Raw genomic sequence first — 26,828 nt, forward strand, 5'->3', positions numbered from 1 at the left:
TGAGGACATAGCAGTTGCTGTTTGTGCTTGAGACTGTTGCATTCATGGCTGTTCTAATGCAGAATTAGGTGCACACAAACAGGAAAGTTAACCCTTTCTATGTCAATAATCTAATTTTGTCTCTGACTGTTGTGCAATAGAGCAGTTTCATCTTTTCGTATAGTCTTTAAACAAAATTTTAACAGGCAAAACAATCTGAAAAAACACCCAAACCTCTTGTTATATAATGTTTTTGTTTTGCTTTTTCTACTCCGCTCACCACAAAATACACAGTTAATCTGAAAAAAAAAATTAAAATCATAAATATCTATAGCAGCCTGCGCTAATCTAAAATAAAACAATGTTATTTAAAGCTGACTTTTCCTGAAATACTCTTTTATTGTCTTTAAAAAATACCAATAAAAACAAAATTAAGATTTATACACAGAGTCAGAAGTGTGACGGGATTGTGTGTGCAGTAAAAAAATGCCTGTAAAAAAACAGGGCAGGGGACAGAGAAAAGGATTTTTTTCAGTCAGTTCCATGTCGATGTTCGAGATCTACAAGCAGAAATTGGCTGTGCAGGAACAAATGCAACACTGATATCGTTTTATACTCAAATGAAAAGACCTCACTATTAGAGATGAGCGAACAGTAAAATGTTCGAGGTTCGATATTCATTTCGAGTAGCCCCTCAATATTCGACTACTCAAATTGAATATCGAACCCTATTATAGTCTGTGGGGGGGGAAATGCTCGTTTCAGGGGTAGGCAACGTTCGATCAAATTATACTTACCAAGTCCACGAGTGAGGGTCGGGCTGGATCCTCCGTGCAGTCTTCTCCTTGCAGCGTCCCGGCGGCATTTTCCAGCTCTTCATTCTCTCTGCCAGGCATTGGGCCTGGGCAGAGCCGACTGCGCATGTCTGCACTACAAGCGGACATGCGCAGTCGGCTCTGCCCAGGCCCGACGCCTGGCAGAGTGAATGAAGAGCCGGAAGATGCCGCGGGGAAGCTGCACGGAGAAGACTTCTAAAGGTAGGAGACGAACCAGCGTTGATTGACCGACTGTATAGCATTCGGCCAATCAATGCTGGTTCTGCATCAAACTTTTCCATTTGAATAGCGAGTGGTACTCGATCGAGTATGAGTATTTTGAATACCGTAGTATTTGATCGAATACCTACTCTATCGAATACTACTCGCTCATCTCTACTCACTATCTTATTTGGCAAAATAGACTTGGCAGTGGAAGCATTGGGAAAGTGAGCAAGGCTGTTTCACTCCTTCTGCTTGTGATCTTCCTTGTAAGTAGGCCACAACTACACCTAGTATCTGTAACTTACATTACACCTGGTCAAGCTGCTGGAGGTGCAGTTACTGCCGTACCACTTAGTGGATTCCATTGCATTTCCCAATTTATGGTACGTGCTCAACCTCAATGGAGGATACAGTACCTGGCTGCCATTATTTCTCTAGGAAAACTGTTCCTGCTTTACAACACCATGTGTCAGAGAATGTGGGCCTCTCCTTGGAAAGGCCAGGTGCTACTTCCACCCTGATTTTGCAGACCCATCTACCTCCTCTGGATAATCCTCTCTGGACCATTTCCTACCAACATCTTCACCATGGAAAGCTTCCACTCCACTTCCAATTTCATTGGCATAAGGAGAAGCACTGTTATGCAGGTTTAAAATGATGGACCCTGGATCAGAGGAGCGACACAGGAGAAGCTGCTTCATTGTATCCTGCAGCAAATATGCCGCTGGATGGCTCCTCACTAGAGATGAGCAAACAGTGAAATATTCGATATTTGATATGCGAACAAATATCGAACCCCATTATAGTCTATGGGGAAAAATGCTTTGTTTCAGGGGAAGCCACTCTTAGACTCAGGAGTGTCACCAAGTCCACTATGACACCCCAGGAAATGATGCCAACACCCTGGAATGGAACTGGGACAGCAGGGGGGCATCTAACATGCCCAAGTACCTGTATTATGCCACCATCTCGTCGGGATCCCTGTCAGCTTATGATATGTGGGAGCTGACTTTTTCCCATAGGAATACATTGACCAACGTTGATTGAATAAATGCCATACAGAGTACAGCATTCGGCCAATCAACACTGGTTCTGCCGGAGGAGGCAGAGTCTAAGATCGGTCCATAGCAGTCTCCATTCTGGTCTGATCTCAGATGTGTTGAGAGGACAGCTCTGCTACACCGGCAATGTAGCAGAGCTGACCGTGCCCTGAGCTCTGCTACATCCGAGATGTAGCAGAGCTGAGTGTGTGCTGAGCTCTGCTACACCAGAGATGCATCTCTGGAGTAGTAGAGCTTCCCCTTCACTTTACACAGCCAGTGCTCCACCACTTCTTCCATTGCTACACTTCGAAGTGGCAGAAGGAGAAAAAAACGCAGCAGCCACATCCAGTACTGTATCTGGAAGTTGATGAACTAGAAAATTTTCATATCGTAGCACCAACTGGAGCCACAACAGGTAACTGACACCTATCATCTGCACAAGTAGGTACAGTCATACCAAGAGCGCACTGATATTCCAGCAGATAACACTAACCTTATTGACTTCCTTCCCACTCGAAGGAGCTGGGCCACTTTGCCATGGGAGTTTATCTTGTCTAGCCTAAAGCCTAATGGGCCCGAGGGTCCACAAGTAGTGTAAAAAGAAGAACTTTTGTCAAAATGAATCAGACATTGATATGTGAGAATTTTCAAACACCTACAGCTGATGCCTCTATCACATGCAGTCCATTATAAGGATAATTTTTGGCCACAATTCTTTATCACTTTTCAAGTGGCTCACAGCCATAAATTTGTCTCTCAAATAACAATAAGCCCCTGAAACAGAAGCAATCAAAGAGGACTAATTTTTCTACAAAAACAATGTTTTTTTGTAATATAGCAACCATGTGTCGACAACCATGGGCAAGCACATTTACCTAATAATAGGGTAAATGTTAGAGCATTTTAAATGTTAAAATGCATAAAGGTGAGTGTCAGCGCATTGTATGGTTAAACTCTGAGTTTGTATCATTGCTTACCATTTGGTTTCCCATAGACATATATGTCACATTCACTTAAAAATAACATTGGCAGTTTTTGCCTTAGAGAAATTGGATAAATAGGTTCCTAGGATCTTTAAGGGTCTACACTATGTTTTATATATAGGTTCTTAAGAGACCTAAGAGTCTTCTACACTATGTTTTATAGATAGGTTCCTAGGAGGACAATTTAAAGTGTGCTTCATAAAGCCTGGCTGCTGCTTTTTCCCCAAAACCTGATATTTATGGCACTGGCAGAGGAGGTGGTGCACTACTTGTAGTACCAAGCCGAACACTACTACTTTATTGTGTGTGGAGTATAACTAGAATTACATATGCACATGCAATGTACAAAGGATTAGAATTAGGGTTGAGCGATAGGGATCGGAAAAGATCGGATCCCGATCGGCGATCGAGTAAATTTCACGATCGTGATCGGGTTCCGATCCCACCTAAAAAAGATCGGGAACAGAATTCCGATCCCGATCGCTCAACCGACTTACCTGCACAGAACCGCTCCCGCTCCCCAGAGCTCCGGGACGCTGTTCTCTCCTCTCTCTCTTTGCATGCTGGCAGAGCACTGTGTGCGCCCCTGCCTCCCTAGGCTAGTGTTACTGCTGGGAGTAGACGGGGATTTTTATGGCTTAGGAGAGTGTGGACAGGTACAGGGAGGGGAGATGTAAGTGATGCACTCACTTCTCCCTGCCCTGTACCCGCCCATACTCTCCTAAGCCACAACAAGCCCCGCCTTCTTCCAGCATCAGTCACATTAGCCTGGGAAGCAAGAGCAAGCACAGCGCTCTACCGGCATGCGAAGAGAGAGAGGAGAGAACAACGGCCCGGAGCTCCGGGGAGCGGCGTACACATCGGGAGAGGAGGCAGCAGCAGTTCTGTGCAGGTAAGTGGTGGGGACTAAGTAGCCGGCGGATTTTTTAATCACTACACAGCGTGGAGGCTTCAATTTTTGGACTCCACTCTGTGTAGTGAACAGGATTGTTTTTAAAATCCGATCATTGATCATTAAAAAAAAAAAAACATTGACTTACATTAGGATCGGAATCGGGTTCAAATGGAAAATGATCAGAAATCTGATTTTAAAATCGATCCTGAAATCTCAAGATCGGCTCAACCCTAATTAGAATATTCTGTTCAGATTTATGCATTATGTGTATAAAGAAGAGATACAATTCTTACAAGTACTGTCAGATAATATAGATTATTGCCTGGCAATGAAAAGGTTAACTGTCTGCTGTGCAGACTCACTGTCCGAAACTGTCCTACATAACTATGTCAGTCAGTGGCGTAACTACCGCAGAGGCAGCGGAGGCGGCTGCCACAGGGCCCGGGCCATTAGAGGGCCCGGTGACAGCCGCTACCGCTGTGTTTTTTTTTTTTTTTAATAGGCCATTACGGGCACTATTTACTTGCCGATCCAGGCTGCGCTGGGATCAGTAAGTGACACCGCAGGCCTCACAAATACTATCATTATACTCGGGGGTCTTTGCAGACCGGGAGAGGTAAGGGAACGTAAAAAACACTGTTACTTACCTCTCCACGATCCTGCCAGGCCTCTTTCCTGACATCACATGAATCTGACCTGCTTCCCAGGTCATGTGACGTCCAACGTCATAGAAAAAGGACGGCAACGGAGAAGACAGTTTAAGAGCCTGGGGACAGGTAAGAAACAGTAATTTTTATGTTTCCGATTATTATACTCTGGGATCTGAAAAGACCCCAGAGTATAATAATTGTTAATGGGTGTCCATAGTGGGGCATAATACTGTGTGCAGGGCCACTAATGGACATAATACTGTGTGCAGGGCCACTAATGGACATAATACTGTGTGTAGGGGCCACTATGGGGCATAATACTGTGTGTAGGGGCCACTAGGGAGTATAATACTGTGTGCAGGGGCCACTATGGGGATAATACTGTGTGCAGGGGCCACTATGGGACATAATACTGTGTGCAGGGCCACTATGGGGGATAATACTGTGTGCAGGGGCCACTATGGGGGATAATACTGTGTACAGGGCCACTATGGGACATAATACTGTGTGCAGGGGCCACTATGGGGGATAATACTGTGTACAGGGGCCACTATGGGACATAATACTGTGTGCAAGGGTCACTATGGGGGATAATACTGTGTGCAGGGGCCACTATGGGGGATAATACTGTGTACAGGGCCACTAATGGACATAATACTGTGTGCAGGGGCCACTATGGGACATAATACTGTGTGCAGGGGCCACTATGGGGCATAATAGTGTCTGCAGGGGCCACTATGGGGGATAATACTGTGTGCAGGGGCCACTATGGGGGCATAATACTGTGTGCAAGGGTCACTATGGGGCATAATACTGTGTGTAGGGGCCACTATGGGGTATAATACTGTGTGCAGGGGCCACTATGGGGTATAATACTGTGTGCAGGGGCCACTATGGGGCATAATACTGTGTGCAGGGGCCACTATGGGACATAATATTGTGTTCAGGGGCCACTATGGGGGATAATACTGTGTACAGGGGCCACTATAGGGGATAATACTGTGTGCAGGGGCCACTATAGGGGATAATACTGTGTGCAGGGGCCACTATGGGGTATAATACTGTGTGCAGGGGCCACTATGGGGTATAATACTGTGTGCAGGGGCCACTATGGGACATAATACTGTGTGCAGGGGCCACTATGGGGGATAATACTGTGTACAGGGCCACTAATGGACATAATACTGTGTGCAGGGGCCACTATGGGGCATAATAGTGTCTGCAGGGGCCACTATGGGGGATAATACTGTGTGTAGGGGCCACTATGGGGGATAATACTGTGTGCAAGGGTCACTATGGGGCATAATACTGTGTGCAGGGGCCACTATGGGACATAATATTGTGTTCAGGGGGCCACTATGGGGGATAATACTGTGTACAGGGGCCACTATGGGGCATAATACTGTGTGCAGGGGCCACTATAGGGGATAATACTGTGTACAGGGGCCACTATGGGGTATAATACTGTGTGCAGGGGCCACTATGGGGCATAATACTGTGTGCAGGGGCCACTAATGGACATAATACCGTGTGCAGGGGCCACTAATGGACATAATACTGTGTGCAGGGGCCACTATGGGGTATAATACTGTGTGCAGGGGCCACTATGGGGGATAATACTGTGTGCAGGGGCCACTATGGGGGATAATACTGTGTGCAGGGGCCACTAATGGACATAATACTGTGTGCAGGGGCCACTATGGGGCATAATACTGTGTGCAGGGGCCACTAATGGACATAATACCGTGTGCAGGGGCCACTAATGGACATAATACTGTGTGCAGGGGCCACTATGGGGTATAATACTGTGTGCAGGGGCCACTATGGGGGATAATACTGTGTGCAGGGGCCACTATGGGGGATAATACTGTGTGCAGGGGCCACTAATGGACATAATACTGTGTGCAGGGGCCACTAATGGACATAATAATGTGTGCAGGGGCCACTAATGGACATAATACTGTGTGAAGGGCTTACTAAGGGACATAATAGAGTGCGGAGGAGGGGGTCGGTCGATGTCTTCGGTGTTGGTTGGGGGGGGGCCCCATGTCAAATGTTCGCCACTGATGTCAGTCTATTCAATTCCATTCTAGCATTGCACTACTAATCTGCTGTGTATATCGGGTGATTCTCTCTAGTCTTCCTATAACTATTGTTCAGTTTTCATTTCTTCTGGCTTGCCCAGTCTGTGGTCTTGCTGCTAATAGGATAACATTAGCTATAAGATGCAGCGACAAAGATGTGTGTGCATTTCCACCATTACAGAGTGCACAAGCATAGATATGAATGTATACGCATGTGTATGACATCAGCACCCTAAGACTGTCAGATGTTGTGTGTGAGTCACCGCATACATGACATTGTCTGCTCAGTATTTCCTGGTCTAACACATGGTGGTGGCCATTTTATTGTAGCCTAGTGTGGCTAATTACAATCTCAATTTTTGTCTTCAAAAGATCCCTTTAAGGAAGAGAAGACATGATGTAGTAAGACAAAGTAATACATCTTGTAAAGTTAAAGTAAGAAATAACAGAAAAGAAATCATAAAAATATTCCAGGGCTGACACACTGTATGTGATAATAGAAACAATAACTGTATTCCTTTGCGGGTTCTTCTGTATAACTGGGAATTACTAAAAGTGAAGCAACTCAACAAGAGACTCTATGAATAAATCCGTCTCTCGTTCCCTGTCTATATAAGACGGTATAACACAGCACACGTCACTCCAGCTGCACCGAGGCTGTATTATGTGTCGTGTACAATCTCTCCTCTATAGATCTACATGAATACAATACTTTATAATTCAGTAATGATTTCTAAATATCTTCTAATACCAATATCCTGTCTCAGTCTGATTCCTCCATCTCAGGGCCAACAATCCAGCGCCGCTCCACCATGTTCTATCAGGAAGAGATGGACGTTATTCAATGCCAAGTATATACAGGACGGAGACCTGATCATCGGGGGGATATTTACTGTCAGTTACTATGAATTTATTAACAATGCCATGAATGATGTTTCATGTTATTGTGACCTGTAAGTACTTGGGGTTTTCTTATGTATTTTTTAGGTGTAGATGATTATGGCAAAGATCGTGACTGATACAAATCAATGTAAACCGGGATTATATTTTATTCTGTAAGAAAAAATAAATACATTTGCCCATGCATTAGACTTTTAGGGTTATTTAGACTACAGTCATGGCCAAAAGTTTTGAGAATGACACAAATCTTCTATTGTCACATGATCTGCTGCCCTCTGGTTTTTATGTGTGTTTGTCAGATGTGTTTATCACATACAGAAATAGAATTGCAATCATATTATGAGTAACAAAAGCTTATATTGACAGTTAGAATGAGTTAATGCAGCGTTGCAATATTTGCAGTGTTGACCCTTCTTCTTCAGGACCTCTGCAATTCTCCCTGGCATGCTCTCTATCAACTTCTGGACCAAATCCTGACTGATAGCCATCCATTCTTGCACAATCAATGCTTGCATTTTGTCAGAATTTGTAGGTTTTTGTTTGTCCACCCGTCTCTTGATGATTGACCACAAGTTCTCAATAGGATTAAGATCTGAGGAGTTTCCAGGCCATGCACCCAAAATCTCTGTTTTGTTCCCTGAGCCATTTAGTTATCACCTTTGCTTTATGGCAAGGTGCTCCATCATGCTGGAAAAGGCATTGTTGATGGCCAAACTGCTCTTGGACGGTTGGGAGAAGTTGATCTTGGAGGACATTCTGGTACCATTCTTTATTCATGGCTGTGTTTTTAGGCAAGACTGTGAGAGAGCCGATTCCCTTGGCTGAGAAGCAACCCCACACATGAATGGTTTCAGGATGCTTTACAGTTGGCATGAGACAAGACTGGTGGTAGCGCTCACCTCGTCTTCTCCCAATAAGCTGTTTTCCAGATGTCCCAAACAATCGAAAAGGGGATTCATCAGAGAAAATGACTTTACTACAGTCCTCAGCAGTCCACTCCCTGTACCTTTTGCAGAATATCAGTTTGTCCCTGATGTTTTTTCTGGAGAGAAGTGGCTTCTTTGCTGCCCACCTTGAGACCAGGCCTTGCTCCAAGATTCTCCGCCTCACAGTGCGTGCAGATGCACTCACAGCCGCCTGCTGCCATTCCTGAGCAAGCTCTGCACTGCTGGTAGCCCGATCCCGCAGCTGAAACACTTTTAAGAGATGGTCCTGGCACTTGCTGGTCTTTCTTGGGCGCCCTGGAGTCTTTTTGCCAACAATGGAACCTCTCTCCTTGAAGTTCTTGATGATGTGATAGATTGTTGACTGAGGTGCAATCTTTCTAGCTGCGATACTCTTCCCTGTTAGGCCATTTTTATGCAGTGCAATGATGACTGCACGTGTTTCTTTAGAGATAACCATGGTTAACAGAAGAGAAACAATGATGCCAAGCACCAGCCTCCTTTTAAAGTGTCCAGTGGTGTCATTCTTACTTAATCATGACAGATTGATCTCCAGCCCTGTCCTCATCAACACCCACACCTGTGTTAATGGAGCAATCATTGAAACGATGTTAGCTGGTCCTTTTAAAGCAGGGCTGCAATGATGTTGAAATGTGTTTTGGGGGATAAAGTTCATTTTCTAGGCAAATATTGACTTTGCAAGTAATTGCTGTTAAGCTGATCACTCTTTATACCATTCTGGAGTATATGCAAATTGTCATTAGGAAAACTGAAGCAGTAGACTTTGTAAAAATTAATATTTGTATCATTCTCAAAACTTTTGGCTATGACTGTACATCCAGGACACACAGGTCACATCCAGAACACACAGGTCACATCCAGGACACACAGGTCACAACCAGGACACACAGGGTACATCCAGGACACACAGGTCACATCCACGACACACAGGTCACATCCAGGATACAGGTCACATCCAGGACACACAGTTTACATCCAGGACACACAGGTCACATCCAGGACACACAGGTCACATCCAGGATATACAGGTTACATTCAGGACACACAGGTCACATCCAGGACACACAGGTCACATCCAGGACACACAGGTTACATCCAGGACACACAGGTCACATCCAGGATATAGAGGTTACATCCAGGACACACAGGTCACATCCAGGATATACAGGTTACATTCAGGACACACAGGTTACATGCAGGACACACAGGTTACATCCAGGACACACAGGAAACATCCAGGACACACAGGTCACATCCAGGACACACATGTTACATCCAGGACACATGGGTCACATCCAGGACACACGGGTTACATCCAGGACATCCAGGTCACATCCAGGATATACAGGTTACATTCAGGACACACAGGTTACATGCAGGACACACAGGTTACATCCAGGACACACAGGACACATCCAGGACACACAGGTCACATCCAGGACACACAGGTTACATCCAGGACACATGGGTCACATCCAGGACACACGGGTTACATCCAGGACACACAGGTCACATCCAGAACACACAGGTCACATCCAGGACACACAGCTTACATCCAGGACACATGTGTTACATCCAGGAATAGCAGGTTACATCCAGGACACACAGATTACATCCAGGACACACAGGTCACATCTAGGACACACAGGTTACATGCAGGACACACAGGTTACATTCAGGACACACGGGTCACATCCAGGACACACAGGTTACATCCAGGACACATGGGTCACATCCAGGACACACGGGTTACATCCAGGACACACAGGTCACATCCAGGACACACAGGTTACATCCAGGACACACAGCTTACATCCAGGACACACAGGTCACATCTAATACACACAGGTCACATCCAGGACACACAAGTCACATCCAGGACACACAAGTCACATCCAGGACATACAGGTCACATCTAGAACACACAGGTTACATCCAGGACACACAGTTTACATCCAGGACACACAGGGTACATTCACGTCACACAGGTTATATTCAGGACACACAGGTCACATCCAGGACACACTGGTCACATCCAGGACACACAGGTTATATACAGGACACACAGGTCACAACCAGGACACACAGGGTACATCCAGGACACACAGGTCACATCCACGACACACAGGTCACATCCAGGACACACAGGTCACAACCAGGACACACAGGGTACATCCAGGACACACAGGTCACATCCACGACACACAGGTCACATCCAGGATACAGGTCACATCCAGGACACACAGTTTACATCCAGGACACACAGGTCACATCCAGGACACACAGGTCACATCCAGGATATACAGGTTACATTCAGGACACACAGGTCACATCCAGGACACACAGGTCACATCCAGGACACACAGGTCACATCCAGGACACACAGGTTACATCCAGGATATAGAGGTTACATCCAGGACACACAGGTCACATCCAGGATATACAGGTTACATTCAGGACACACAGGTTACATGCAGGACACACAGGTTACATCCAGGACACACAGGAAACATCCAGGACACACAGGTCACATCCAGGACACACATGTTACATCCAGGACACATGGGTCACATCCAGGACACACGGGTTACATCCAGGACATCCAGGTCACATCCAGGATATACAGGTTACATTCAGGACACACAGGTTACATGCAGGACACACAGGTTACATCCAGGACACACAGGACACATCCAGGACACACAGGTCACATCCAGGACACACAGGTTACATCCAGGACACATGGGTCACATCCAGGACACACGGGTTACATCCAGGACACACAGGTCACATCCAGAACACACAGGTCACATCCAGGACACACAGCTTACATCCAGGACACATGTGTTACATCCAGGAATAGCAGGTTACATCCAGGACACACAGATTACATCCAGGACACACAGGTCACATCTAGGACACACAGGTTACATGCAGGACACACAGGTTACATTCAGGACACACGGGTCACATCCAGGACACACAGGTTACATCCAGGACACATGGGTCACATCCAGGACACACGGGTTACATCCAGGACACACAGGTCACATCCAGGACACACAGGTTACATCCAGGACACACAGCTTACATCCAGGACACACAGGTCACATCTAATACACACAGGTCACATCCAGGACACACAAGTCACATCCAGGACATACAGGTCACATCTAGAACACACAGGTTACATCCAGGACACACAGTTTACATCCAGGACACACAGGGTACATTCACGTCACACAGGTTATATTCAGAACACACAGGTCACATCCAGGACACACTGGTCACATCCAGGACACACAGGTTATATACAGGACACACAGGTTACATCCAGGACACACAGTTTACATCCAGGACATACAGGGTACATTCACGTCACACAGGTTATTTTCAGGAGACACAGGTCACATCCAGGACACACAGGTCACATCCAGGACACACAGTTTACATCCAGGACATACAGGGTACATTCATGTCACACAGGTTATATTCAGGGCACACAGGTTACCTCCAGGACACACAGGTTACATCCACAAGTCACATCCAGGACATATGGGTCACATCCAGGAAACACAGTTTGACCTTTTGGATCTTTCTTGGGATGTGTTTTCTAACCCTGTATTATTTAGATGACCGATTATTGTATTTTTTGTTTTATTTTTTCTTTCTCCTCCTTTCTCTCTTTCTCACTCAATGCATACGCCTGCTCAGCCCAATGTATCTCATGTTTTCTCTCCACTATCATTCCCTCTTGGATTCTGCTATGTAGACAAGTACATTAAAAGAAAAACGGCTAGAAAAAGTTTGCTATGATATTTATGGGTAACATTTCAACTGACCCCAGTGTAATTCTGATAAACCAAGGGTTTTCCAGGAGATAATTATTGATGACCTCTCCTTAGATCGGTTCATTTGTTCTGTGAGAGTCTGATGCCTCAACTGCTTGACTACTTCTTCTGCATCACAGGCCATTGCCATCACCTTTGATACATGGCCTGTATGCAGTTCAATCTCATTTTAGTGAAGGAACAAGCAATACCAAGCACAGACACTAAGCAATGTACGGAGGCGTGCTTGGTATTTGTAATAATTAGAGATGAGCAAGTAGTATGTGATCAAATATTCGAAACGTTTAACCCCTTGGTGTTGGGCCGATTACACGCATTCCTATGTCGGCGAGGTATTCGATCGAATACTACTCGCTCATCTCTACTAGTAATGGGTCAATCTAGATAGATCAATATTACAATCTTGGAAAACCCCTTTAGGCTAAGGCCCCACATTGTGGACACGTAGATTTTTTTTAGTTGCAGATTTTGTTGCGGTTTTTTGAGCCAAATCCAGGAGTGGATTGAACTTCTTTTATATTTCCCTTTCATTTTGTAGTCATTCTTGACTTTGCGTCAAAAAACTGCAGTAAATCTACAACAACAGAAGTTGCGTTTTTGCAATGTGGGGTCTCAACCTTAAAGTGTCTATTAAAGCTTCTTTGTTACTCTTTTCTCCAGGCCTCTGCCCCATTTCTACAGATATCTCATGGCCTTTATTTTTGCCATTGATGAGATTAACAAGAACCCTTATATTCTACCAAATGTGACCCTGGGATACCATGTATATGATCCATGTAACAATGTGAATAACGCTATAGATAGTGTCCTACAGATCTTATCTGGTCCTGGACACACAGCTCCTAATTACTTTTGTGCAAATTTTGGTCACTTGGTTGGTGTTATTGGAGATATAAACCCAGATATATCTTTAAACTTGGCACAAATATTAAGTCTATATGGATACGCCCAGGTGAGACATAGAACTATGTAAGGGACAGCTTTTCTTTAAGTAACTTCTTTAAGAGTGTTGTCCAATGTTTATAGGTTACAATATGATCCTATCTGTAGAAACAGAACTTCATATTATACATCTGTATTGAGGAATTTATTGTAGAATAAATTTTAATTTGCATTAGCATCATTTGCCAGAATGTATCCTATACCACACAATACATGATAAATAAGGTGTAAGTAAGAATTTTTTCTGCAATTTTCTTACAGGATTGTGATTTTAGACACTTTTTTGACTTTAAAAAAATTAATTTGCAAAATTCTGTGCACATACATTAGACAGACTAACCACGTCCTCTTTCCTGCCCAGTTCTCAAAACTAGAGGGGTATAAAGATGGAAAATGTTGCAGAATTTTTCTGCAAATAAGCTCGAAAAAACAGAAAGATATATTTTGCCTGCAATATTCACTTTTCCCACAGTAGATAATTTGGAAGAAATCGGAACTAGAGATGAGCGAACACTATTCGAACCAGCCATTATGAATAGCACGCTCCCATAGAAATGAATGGAAGCAGCCGGCACTCCAACTTTGCCAGCGGCCGGCCGCTTACCCCCCCCCCCCCCAGTGCCGGCTACTTCCATTCATTTCTATGGGAGCGTGCTATTCGAAACGGCTATTTCGAGTAGTCTTCGTTCATCTCTAATCGGAACTGTTCTTACTGTTGCCAAATGTTTTACTGTTTTGTTCTTCAGTCAACAATGTCTACAATTGTGTTAGGGGTAGGTTAAAGCTACCAAGGGCTATGGGATGTTTGGAGACTGTGGGCCTTCAAAAGTCTAAACATTGTAGGTCAATGGCTGGTCAGGTAATGGAGGGGGTGTACATCTCACCCAGACTACTCAGGTGGGTGAGATGAGAAAACTCCAGGGAATTTTGGTAAATGATCAGTACTGGGCTGGATTTTTAAGAATGACAGGTAGGATTGGTAGTGGGACCTGTCATTCCACCCCCCTCCAGTCCACACTTTGGGGTTGTTCCGGCAGCGACTCAGCTGCAGAGAGTCTCCTCGTCAAGGAGGCTTAAGAAGTTGCTCCAGCAGCAACACTTTTTTCAGAGCTTGGCTGGAGAGCTGACAGAGAGGTCATATTTGTGGAGCTGGGTCCTGAATGATTCTACTGGCTTTTTGGATTTCTGTTATTCTAGGTGAGGTCACCTATTCTATGTTTAGTTAGCGCCCGGCCGGGCAGGGATTTATTTTTGTATTTCCTTTTGTTGCTGCACTACCTTTTCGAGTGAAAATAAACTCTACTTTTGTTTTTGGACTAAAGAATCTGGACTTTTGTGTCTATGCCACCTCACCTAGCAATCCCAGACCCTGAAAACGTTTTAAAATAATCTGACACTTACTGCCAGGATACCAAACCAGTCAGAAAAGTCATAGAGAGCCAAAGTAGCAGCTGGAGAGGCAAAATATGAAGACTTAAGGCCCCCCCATATGGGGTAAAAGGGCATCATCATCTATACAGTCAGAATGTTTATACTTTGCAGTGAATGGACAACCCCACACCTCCCTTTAACAATTTAAAGTGGTCTTCCCAACAGGAACATTTATGACATATCCACAAGTTCCTCCTTGCTGAATTTTTCTTGCAAATCACATAAAAGTGAAAGGATAGAACCACACATACTCTGCATGCTCTCCAGTCACTGTAGCTGCAAGACAAGGGTAAAGAATGCCTGTTTTTGATTAGTGAGAAAGCCAGCTCTATCGTGAGATGTCCTACAGTGGAAAACCCCATTTAAATTAGTTTCAGCAAACTAGATTGTGTCTGTGACTTACAAGTTATCAGATTAAAGTTAAGCTTTTGTGAGTTATCAAATAGCATATCAGTAGAGAAGAGGTAACCAGTTTAGAATGAACCTGTTTTGACCGAAAATGACCAAACGTTTCCTTTTACAAGAGAAACTGAAAGTTTTGCATTTTGTCTTGGACAAACTAAAATTTTCATCTGCAGATGTAACATGTGATAGAAGGACAGAGGTGGATCACATAGTCTCTGTGGCATAGACGGGATTCAGTATATATAAGAGTCCGTGGGGTCTCATCTTCCTCTTAGTTGGTGACCACTATATGGGGAGGTGGGGTGGGGTGGGTGGTTTGGGGTATAACAGTCCATGGAGTCTCATCTTCCTCTTGTTTGGTGACAGCTGGACACGTATTGGGCAGCAATCTCCACAGTGGCCTCTTCTTCTCCCAGTAGGATGTAGAGTTTCCTCTTCTCGTCTGCAGATGTGAAGTCTGGGATGTGGGCAGAGAGTCTTTGGTAGTAGACGGCCCTCACAGCTGAGTATTTGGTGCAGTGTAGCAGGAAGTGGGTCTCGTCTTCTAGGACCCCCTGGTCACATTGCTGGCACAGTCTATTCTCCCGTGGCTTGTACGTCTGCTTGTGTCGCCCCATCTCCATCTCCAAGTTGTGGGCGCTCAGTCTGTACCGGCTCAGGGTCTGTCTGTGTTTGGGGTGGGGTATTCTCTCCAGGTAGGTGGCCATGATGTAGTCCCTTTGCAGTGACTGGTACACAGTGAGTTTCTTGGAGTTATTTATTGCGCTTCTCCATTCCTCGATGTACCGCTCTTTGTCTCTCTCAATTACTCCTTTTATTTGAGCCTTGTTCAGGACATGTTGGGGGTTTTGGCTTGGCAGATGGCTGATGCTTGGTTGGGGGCATCGGGTTTTCTCGGGGCTCTGTGGCTCAGCCAGGCTTGGTGGTGGTAAGAGCCAGGACTGCTGCCCTGTATGTGTGTCCAGAATGATAGCGCCCTCTTCTGCATGGTGAACCATAGGGGGAGTCTGCCTAGCTATGCCCGGCATCCCATGTTGGAGGTGCTACAGTGGACATGGAGGAGGTATTTGCAGAACTCCAGGTGGAAGGTCTCTATTGGGCTGGAATCCCACTTTGACTGGTCTGGGTAGGTGGCAATCTATGCCATTACCTGACATATATTTAAGATAACGGAAAGCTATATCCTCTCAAATTACTAAGTCCAGAAGCTCTTAGTAATTCTGTCCAGCCTTGCCCCTGTCAGGGAATCCATTAAGATATTTGTAAGAAAGTCCCCCTATGTTTTAAGTGATTTAATCTCGAATTTGTGACACTTATCCAACCCAAAACTAATTTTTTGAACAAACCACTCAAACCTGAAATTAAACAAATCTTTAAAGGTTCATCCCCCTTGACATAACGGTGAAATACTGTAATAGTTATGGCTGTTTAACTAATAGTTAGTTTAGTAATAATTGTTGTGTACCCAAATGATTCCTGTATTATCAGATCAGTTACGGTGCGATGGATCCTATTCTGAGTAATTTTAGACTCTTCCCATCGTTCTTCCAAGCACTTCCCAATTACTCCACCCAGATTCTGGCCATTGTTCACTTACTGAGACATTATAACTGGACATGGATCGGGGTTATTACATCTGATGATGATGTTGGAGAGAAGCAGAGCCAGGAGTTAAAGGCAATGGCTGCTGAATATGAGATCTGTATTGAGTACATTTTAAAGATATACGATGGAGTAGAAAAAAATACACATGTTCTTGATAACATGAGACTGCTTAGAAACTCAACTTCACAAGTTGTTGCAATTTGTGGAAAGTTTTCTGTTTCCATAACATTATTTTTACAATTAAAATCCATTAAAGTAAAAGATAAGACGTACATTATACCGGCAGGTTGGATTGTTTTCATGGATTTTCCTGAAAATAAAAAGCCATCATTACATGGCAGTCTGGTATTCTCACCCCCGACTACACGGATTCCGAATCTGAAAAGATTCCTACAAGATATCAGTCTAATAAATCGCACACATGACGTTATAGTAGAATGTATCTTGGCCCATGGTTTTCATTGCTTAACCTCAGATCCAGTTATAAATGATCTTCTGAGATCCCATTCGCTTCCTCTTCATGAATGTAACAGAACTATTAAGTTAGGAGAACTTAGTAACAATTTATATGATACAGAGATGTTTGGAATCACTTATCTGGTGTATAAGTCTGTCTATGCCATGGCACATTCTCTACAGGAGATGCAAATACAAATGTCCGGAAATATCAAAGACAAATACAAAGAAATTCAATTGCAAAAGGTAAAACATATGTCAAATACATAAAGATTGTCTGTGACACAGTTTTTTAAAATCACAAATTTGCCAAATTTTTCCCCATTAATGAATAATATTACTGTTGTAAAAACTGTAACAACTGAAAATAGATGATACAATGTTATTTTCAGGTAAATCTCATATAATACATGGTTCCTTCTCCTAGTACCTAAGAAGAGTCCATTTCAAAGATCCATATGGAGATGACGTCTATTTCAATGAAAAAGGAGAAATGTCTACTATGTATTACATCCTAAACTATGAAAGTCTTATGGAAAGCATGATGGTCGTCAAAGATGTCGGCCATTTCAATGTGTCAGCTCAAGAAGGAAATCAGCTGGTGCTTTATAACAAGAAAATATTTTGGAAAAATTCAGAGGTATTTTCTTTTAATCTTTGTATAATTAATAGAGATGAGCGAACACTAAAATGTTTGAGGTTCGAAATCCGATTCAAACAGCCGCTCACTGTTCGAGTGTTCGAACGGGTTTCGAACCCCATTATAGTCTATGGGGAACATATACTCGTTAAGGGGGAAACCCAAATCCGTCTCTGGAGGGTCACCAAGTCCACTATGACACCAGGAAATGATGCCAACACCTCTGGAATGACACTGGGACAGCAGGGGAAGCATGTCTGGGGGCATCTAACACACCAAAGACCCTCTATTACCCCAACATCACAGCCTAACAACTACACACTTTACACATTCAAAAAAACCTCTATCAAAGTGGGAAAATACCTGGAAACCTTCTTTAGTCCCCAAATGGATGGACACAACCCCCAATTTAAGCTCAACAAACAGTAACAACCACCCCTTTAAATCACGTTCCCCATGACAACCACGGATGGAATAGACAATGGGAAATCCAAAAACCCTCACCCTTAACTGTCATTTCACTTTTCTAGCCCTTAACATGAGCCCTTCCAAACAAAGTTACAGGACCTTAAGCAGAGCTACCAGCAGAGATTGAGGCCCTTGGCATGAGTAGAGCCTTGCACCAGCAGTGTTTTCTGCCCTTGGAGTGAGTAAAGCCTTGCACCAGCAGAGTGTTAGCCCTTTTAAAACTCTTTGCCCCTAAAACAGTGGTTCCAGAACCATCACTCTCATTGTGTTGGATTGATGCAGTGGATTGGACTGAGGACCCAGACATTGACCTTCAATTTGACTGTCAAATTGATAACATTTTGGCATCAAGTCCTGGGGGTAACTTTGATTTAGAGGACCGCAAAGGGGGAGAATTGGCTGAAACCACTACTAGCGGTAATGGTCCTCTAATATCGGACTCTACATTACCTCTACAGGGTTCTGATCAGGTGTTAATTGTCCAAACAACATGTTCCAGTACTTTAGATGTAGATCAGAAACCACTTTCCCTTCCGACACCAGATTTAACCAAGCTTCACCAGCATCATCCTGCTGAGATGGAGCCACTAAAGGAAACCTTGCCTTCAAAGGCATGTCCTAGAGCTGCAACTGAGCCAAATGTAAACACAGAGTCCTTTTGGACGGAACAAAATTCACCAGCAGTGTTTTTGGCCCTTAGGGTGAGTTGAGCCTTGCACCAGCCCCATAACATCAGGCGGGCCCTAAGTTCTGCGCTTTGCACAAAAGTTCCACTTGACCACCGACGCTTGGACAAGTGCATGTGGCCAGGGATGCTACATCTCAATCACGGCACACTGGCTGAATGTAGTTGAGGCTGGGACCGGGTCACAAACTGTGGCGGCCTGCCTTCTCTCCCCGCCCATTATTCCTGGCAGGAGTGCTGAAACACCACCCTCTGTCAGGATACGGAGTCGCCGCGGTCTCCTTGCTGCGCGGCGTCTCCCTGGGAGACGTGTTAGGAGTTCTATTGGGTGTGCTTAGGTCATTAAGGGTTAATCTTTTCCTTGCTTTCAGTCTCCATGTCATTAGCCATCAGGTGTGTTCTCTGCTGCTATTTAAACCCCACCCAGGCATGGATCCTTGCCAGTCATTCACTTGTGTTTCCTGGTCCCCTGCTGAGTCTGATCTCAGTTTGTTGTCTTCATTCTGTTTCTTGTTTTTTTTTACTATCCCTTGTCTTTTGATTTGGTACCTTTATTATATCTCCTGGCTCAACCTCTTGCTCGTCTGACCTCGCCTTCTCTTCTGTGTCTTGCTGGGACTTGTTGTCCTCCCTAGTTCCATGCTGTTTAGTCTTTTGTTTTGCATTGCATTTACACTGTTCTTTCTGTTTAGGTGTGACCCCGTGACTCCAGTCCCTAGCACTTTCAGGGCCTCCTCTTCCCTTATCCTAGCCGCCGGGATAGAAGTGTAGGAGTCGTGGTAGGCGCACTTCAATTAGGAAGTGCATTGGTCTGCCTCATCTCAGATACTACAGCATAGCCATAGCCGCAGGGCCTACGACCCCTTTTGTCATTAGCTGCACAGTGTTGCCTTCCCAGCTGTGTCACTTTGCACTGCCTGACCCTGACTCCAATCCTTACACCCTCCTCCGCCCTTGAATCGACCCCAACTACTGGCGTGGGGAGACGTCAGCAGGCCACAATGAAGCTCATCAGCTTGGGGGAAAGACAGCACACTGCCTCCGAGGTCAGGGATGCCATCCTGGCTGAGATGGCAATGTGTTTTTCCCTGCTGCACCTGGGGCCAGGCATTTTTGTCATGTGTGATAATGGCAGGAACCTGGTAGCGGCTCTAGAGCTTGCCAACCTCCAACACGTTCCATGCTTGGCCCACGTCTAACTTAGTGGCGCAACATTTTTTAAAAACATACCCAAATGTACCGAAGCTACTGGTGAAAATGCGGCGCTTGTGTGCCCACTTTTGCAAGTGTACAGGAGCCACTGCTAGCCTCAAAACACTCCAGCAAGGCCTACATCTGCCCGAACACCGGCTGTTGTCCGTCGTCCACACACGCTGGAACCCTACATACCATATCTTGACCAGAGTGTGTGAGCTACACAGACCTTTGATGGAGTTCCATCTACAAAACCCAAGGGTTCCTCAAAGTCAGCTCCCTCAGTTTCTTCAGCATGAGTTTCCAGGGGTGGCAGAGTTATGGCTAGAGGCAGAGGCATGGATAGGGGTGATGTCTAGGGGCAAAAGCAGTGTGGATGTGGAGGTAAGCTAAGCAGAAAAAACTGGGGGTACAAGCAGAGGCATGGACTGGGGTGATATCTAGGGGCAAAAGCAGTGTGGATGTGGAGGCAAGCTAAGCAGGGAAAAAGTTGGCTAGAGGCAAAGGGATGTCCAGTGGCAGAAGACAGCTGCATGACAGAAGCTAGGCCTGAGCCAGCAAGGCCCAAGATGCTCTGTTTTCTAGCTTCCTTAGAAAAATTCCCCCATCGAGGCCACATTCCTCGCTGGGGGAGATCATTTCTAAATGTATAGGTCGAGGACAAACTGAGTGTGGTTTACACACTTTGCAATGCAACTCCCCATCTCCCAGGCCTTTCATTCCAGGCTAAAGTACAGCGCAACCCACCCACATGCCCAAGGCTTCAACGGCTTCATCTCAAAAATTCTTGTCCAGGAGATGTTGGGGTCCCGGCTTGTGGACACTCTGCCCTTTTTGGGCCTGCTGGCTACTGCACCACCTCACTGTGCCGTCCACATTAGCACTTTTCCCCAAACATGAGGTGGTCCCTAAGTTCAGCGCTTTTCCCAAAAGTTCCACGTGACCAGCTACGAATGGAAAAGTGCATGCGTGCAAGGACACTACCTTTCAATCTTGGCACAGTGGTTGAATGTACTTGAGGAATGGACCAGCTCGCAAAATGTGGTGGACTGACTTGTCTCCCCACACAACATTCCTGGGAGGAGGGCTGAAAAACCACCCTCCTCCTCCTCCACCGTTAAGTGGACCCCAGCTACGAGCTGGAAACGCTGCAACACTGGTGTGGGGAGACGTCAGCAGGCCGTGCAGAAGCTCATCAGCTTGAGGGACGGACAGCACACTGCCTCTGAGGTCAGGGATGCCATCCTGGATGAGATGGCAATTTGTTTATCCCCGCTGCCCCTGGGGCCAGGCTTTTTTGTCTTGTTGGAGGGCTCTGGAGCTTGCCAGCCTCCAACACATTCCATGCCTGGCCCACGTGTTCAATGTAGTGGTGCAACAATTTTTAAAATCATACCCCAAATTAGCGGAGCTAAGGATGAAAGTGCGGTACTTGGAAACCCACTTTCCCAAGTCTACAGTACCTGGAGCTGGCTGCAGTACACTCCAGCAAGGCCTACATCTGCCTGAAGCACCTACTGTTGTTCGAGGTCACCACACGCTCAAACCCTAGATACCGTATGTTGAGCAAGGTGTGTGAGCAGCAGAGACCTTTGATGGAGTTCCATCTACAAAACCCAAGGGTTCCTCAAAGTCAGCTCCCTCAGTTTCTGCACCATGAGTTTCCAGGGGTGGCAGAGTTATGGCTAGAGGCATGGATAGGGGTGATGTGTAGGGGCAAAAGCAGTGTGGATGTGGAGGCAAGCTAAGCAGCAAAAACTGGGGGTATAAGCAGAGGCATGGACTGGGGTGATGTCTAGGGGCAAAAGCAGTGTGCATGTGGAGGGAAGCTAAATCAACAAAAAAAGCTGGGGAAAAGCACAGGCAGAAACTGGGGTGATGTTTAGGGGCGCAAGCATTTTTGATGTGGAGGGAAGCTAAGCAGCAAAAACTGGGGGTAAAAGCAGAGGCATGGACTGGGGTGATGTCTAGGGGCAAAAGCAGTGTGGATGTGGAGGCAAGCAAAGCAGGGAAAATGGTGGCTAGAGGCAAAGGGATGTTCAGTGGCAGCAAGGGCAAAGATGCAAAACTCTCCCCTGTTTCAAGAATTTTCCTGACTTGTCTCCCCACACAACATTCCTGGGAGGAGGGCTGAAACACCACCCTCCTCCTCCGCTGTTAGATTGACCCCAGCTACAAGCTGGAAACGCTGCAACACTGGTGTGGGGAGACGTCAGCGGGCCGTGCTGAAGCTCATCAGCTTGGGGGCCAGACAGCACACTGCCTACAAAGTGAGTCATGCCATCCTCGATGAGACGGCAATGTGGTTTTTGCCACTGCACCTGGGCCCAGGCATGTTGTCATGTGTGATAATGGCCATAACCTGGGATCGGCTCTGTAGCTTGGCAGCCTGCAACATATTTCATGCCTGGGCCACGTTTTTATCTCATTGCTGCTAATCTTTTTAAAAAGGTACCCCAATGTTCCTGAGCTACTGGTGAAAGTGTGGCGCTTGTGCGGATAGTTTTTAAAGTCTATGGTTGCCGCTGCTAGCCTCTATGCACTCCTACAACGCCTGTACCTGCTGGAACAACGGCTGTTGTGCGACGTCTCCACACTGCTGGCACTAAACATATCATGTGTTGAGCAGAGTGTGTGAGAAGCACAGACCTTTGATGTAGTTCCAACTCCAAAACCCTCGGGTTCGTCAAAGTCAACTCCCTCAGTTGCTCAACCATGAGTGGCCATGGGTGGCAGACTTATGTGAAATCCCATCCCATCCATTGCACTGGACACAAAACATTAGCATGCGCTCATCACAACTCCGGATATGGCAGCTGCGTTAAGCAGGGTGCAGGGTACAACACAGACCAGGCCCGAGCACCAGGAACAGGTGTTAGAAATACTTCCAATTTTGGGGTTTTGGACCCGCCACCGACTTGTCTGGACCTCAGTGGGGATCATGAGACACAGTTGCCATCAGGGCAAGCTGTGGTCATGTGCGGTTTGCAGTAAGGGGGCAGTGCGCAATTGGAAGAGGAGTTGGTGGATGACGAGGCCACCGACCCCACATGAACAGGGGTGATGTCTAGGGGCTAAAGCAGTGTAGATGTAGAGGGAAGCTAAATCAACAAAAAACCTGGGTAGAAGCAAAGGCATAAACTGGGGTGATGTTTAGGGGCTAAAGCAGTGTAGATGTGGAGGGAAGCTAATTCAACAAAAAAACAGGGTAGAAGCAAAGGCATAAACTGGGGTGATGTTTAGGGGCGAAAGCAGTGTAGATGTGGAGGGAAGTTAAGCAGCAAAAACAGTGGGTAGAAGCAAAGGCATGCAAAACTCTACCCTGTTGGAAGACTTATTCCTAGGTCTGGAACACGTTAATGGCCCCCCTGGACAAATTACTGCCACTCAGGGGCTTAGTGTCACCAGGAGGGACAAGTATAGGCGCATGTTGTGGGAATACCTGGCCGACACCAGCTCTGTCCTCTCTGATCCCTCTGTGCTCTACTGCCTACACTTATTTTTTCATCTTTTTTTTCTGCACTGCACATCTCTTGCCTACTTCCTTTGGGATCTTAGAAGTGGTGGTCCACTTCCAAAGGTGGTAATTTCAGTGCTGGAGTTGTCAATAGACAGTGTAACGGGAGTAGCTGAGGTATCGCTGTCTTAACCACTTTTTGGCACAAAATTAAATTCCAAAGCCAAGTATGGTGCAAGTATATGATGCAAGGACACCTACACACCTATCTCTGACACATTGGGGAGTTCACCCTCATGCGCCCTTTTGGCCTGCACCATCATGCGCCTCTTCCCAGCCACTCCACATCTCCCAAGCTTTTCATTGCAGGCAGAAGTACAACACAACCCACCCCCATGCCCAAGCCTTTAACAGCCTCATCGATAAACTGCTGGCCCTGGAGATGTTGGTGTTTGTTTATGCTTCTGGATACCCAGGCCTTCCGTCAGCAGATGGCAGCTGGGGCACCTCCCTATGCTGGGCCTAGCCGTTACTACTTCTCTTGATGAGCTGTCCCTGCCTTGCGCCTGCATGTGTCCCATAACATCAGTCGGGCCCAGAGCTCTGTGCTTTGCTGCAAGGTCCACTTGACCACCGACACATGGACAAGCGCCTGTGGTCAGGGATGCTGCAGTGCTTATCTTTAATGACAGGCAGGGTGAATGTGGTGGAGTCTGTTCCCCGGGTGCAAACTGGGGTGGCCTATCTCCTCTCCCAGGCCAAAATTCATGGCAGGAGTAGACTGAAACCCTACGACGCTGCAACCTCCACCCCAGCTACTAGCGGCAAACGCTAAAACACTGGTGTGGGGAGACGTCAGCAGGCGGTGCTGAAGCTCATCAGCTTGGGGGACAGACAGCACAGTGTCTCCGAGGTCAGGGATGCCATCCTGGGTGAGATGGCATTTTTTTTCCCTGCTACACCTGGGGCGTGGGGGATATTGTCACTCCTTAGGGAGAGACCACCATATAGGTGTGTGGAGATTTGTTAAGCCTTTAGCACTCCACTTTGCAAGGAACTATGGGAAGAATATGCAAATCCGCCTTCCATGATGTAATTAGGAAGACAGTTGCTGCCTCATTGTTGCAAACCAATAGAGGGCGCTCACTGGAATGTGCAAGCCTGTCTTAAGACAGGATTCCAGTGAAATAACCCAATAATGGCTGCTCCCTTTAGCCTCATGCCCGACCTTCCAAGAGGCCTTTGTTTAGCAATGACGCTGGGATTATTACCAGGTTATAGTCTCTCAATCGAGGACAGCTGTTTCGATCTGGTTGGATCTCATCAGCCCGATGTAGAGAGGACTATAACCTGGTAGAGGTGAGAGGCTTAGACAGGGTTCGGGGGATATTGTCACTTGCACATTCCAGTGAGCGCCCTCTATTGGTTTGCAACAATGAGGCAGCAACTGTCTTCCTAATTACATCATGGAAGGCGGATTTGCATATTCTTCCCATAACACCTGGGGCGTGGCATTTTTACGCCTGTGATAATGGCTGGAACCTGGTAGCAGATCTGGAGCTTGCCAGACTCAAACACGGTCCACGCATGGCCCACGTTTTCAACTGGTTGGTGCCATGTTTCTTTGAAACCTACACCATGGTGCCTGATATACAGGTCAAAGTGGGGCCATTTTCATAAGTGAGAACTAGCCTCTGCTAGGCAGAAAACATTCAGAGCACACTCCTCTCATCTTCGCACCGTTGGCTGGCGGAGGAAGACGAGGGGGTTGGAGTGGCATCTGATGTCCCTGTCCCACACGAGGCTAGAGGGTGCACTTCAGTGCATCCCAATGCTTCACCACAAATGGTGTGAAGGGGAGTGGAAAATGGAGGAAATGGAGAGTGACCCTTACAGTTGAGGCCAGCAAAGGCATGCCAAGTAACACACTGGCACACATGGCTGACTTCAAGTTGGGTTGCTTTTCAAGAGTCTAACACATATTTCAAAACATGGAGAACAAATAATACTGGATTTTTACTAGCCTCGAACCCCGGTCTAGGTCTAATGTCTGTTCCTTTCTTATATTAGGGGAGAGGGAAAAAAATTACTTCAGTGATACGTTTAGCGTACATAGACTGACTATTAATGTGTATCCCACTTAGTGTTGTTAGGGTTACACACCGTCACAACCTGGCTAAAGCTTCTATAGCTGTTAATAAAGTCAACATAACTTTACGGTATCCAAAAAGACAGCTGGTACTGACAGTGAGCAAGACAAATGTCAACCAAAGCTGTGAGCGCTGAACACCCACAGTGACTTTGGCGTCATCATCATTATAAGTGAGCGGGTGGTAATAAATAACTTGGCAGTGCCTAAAACCCAAAAAGCTTATACAACTATATTTACATTAAGATACACAAATGACACTTTTTAGTAGCATGTCATGAGACAAGCTGATAAGATCTTCCTTTGTGCAGTGCTATTTGAAAGTTAAACGCTGCCTTCATTTTAATTCTGGAGAAGGTGCAGACATTAGATTTATAACATATTGTCTTCATTGTCCAAATCCTCTATATAGGTAATGTGTTTTTCGGGCCGAGCTGTCTGGGAATGAGCTGGTGCAGCACTGACAACCTGGGTGAATATGGCAAGAGCCTGAGATGTAGGGTGAATGAATCCCCAAATTATTTGGGGAATTTCCACTCAGAAACTGGCACTATATGGCAGTGGCAGGACTTGAAGGTATTTGTAACCCCAATATATTCTTTGAATTCCCAGTCAGAAACTGGCACTATATGGCAGTGGCAGGACTTGAAGGTATTTGTAACCCCAATATATTCTTTGCATTCCCAGTCAGACAATAGCACTATATGGCAGTGGCAGGACTTGAAGGTATTTGTAACCCCAATATATTCTTTGAATTCCCAGTCAGACAATGGCACTATATGGCAGTAGCAAACATAGTGGGTGTATATAGCCCCAATTCTATTGCTAGGGGACTTGCAGTGTATTTCTGGGGTGAAGGTGGGGGGGCACACCGTTGGAACAGGGATCGGGGGTATATATAGGGTATACGGGAAGGCAAAAAGAAGAGCTTCACACAGATGTATATGCCAAAACAAATGAGTGTGTTTATTGGTAGAGCTTTAGCTGGAGCAAACGTTTTCGGTCT

Source organism: Leptodactylus fuscus, chromosome 1 (assembly GCF_031893055.1).
Source record: "Leptodactylus fuscus isolate aLepFus1 chromosome 1, aLepFus1.hap2, whole genome shotgun sequence".
In the NCBI taxonomy this organism is placed as follows: domain Eukaryota; kingdom Metazoa; phylum Chordata; class Amphibia; order Anura; family Leptodactylidae; genus Leptodactylus; species Leptodactylus fuscus.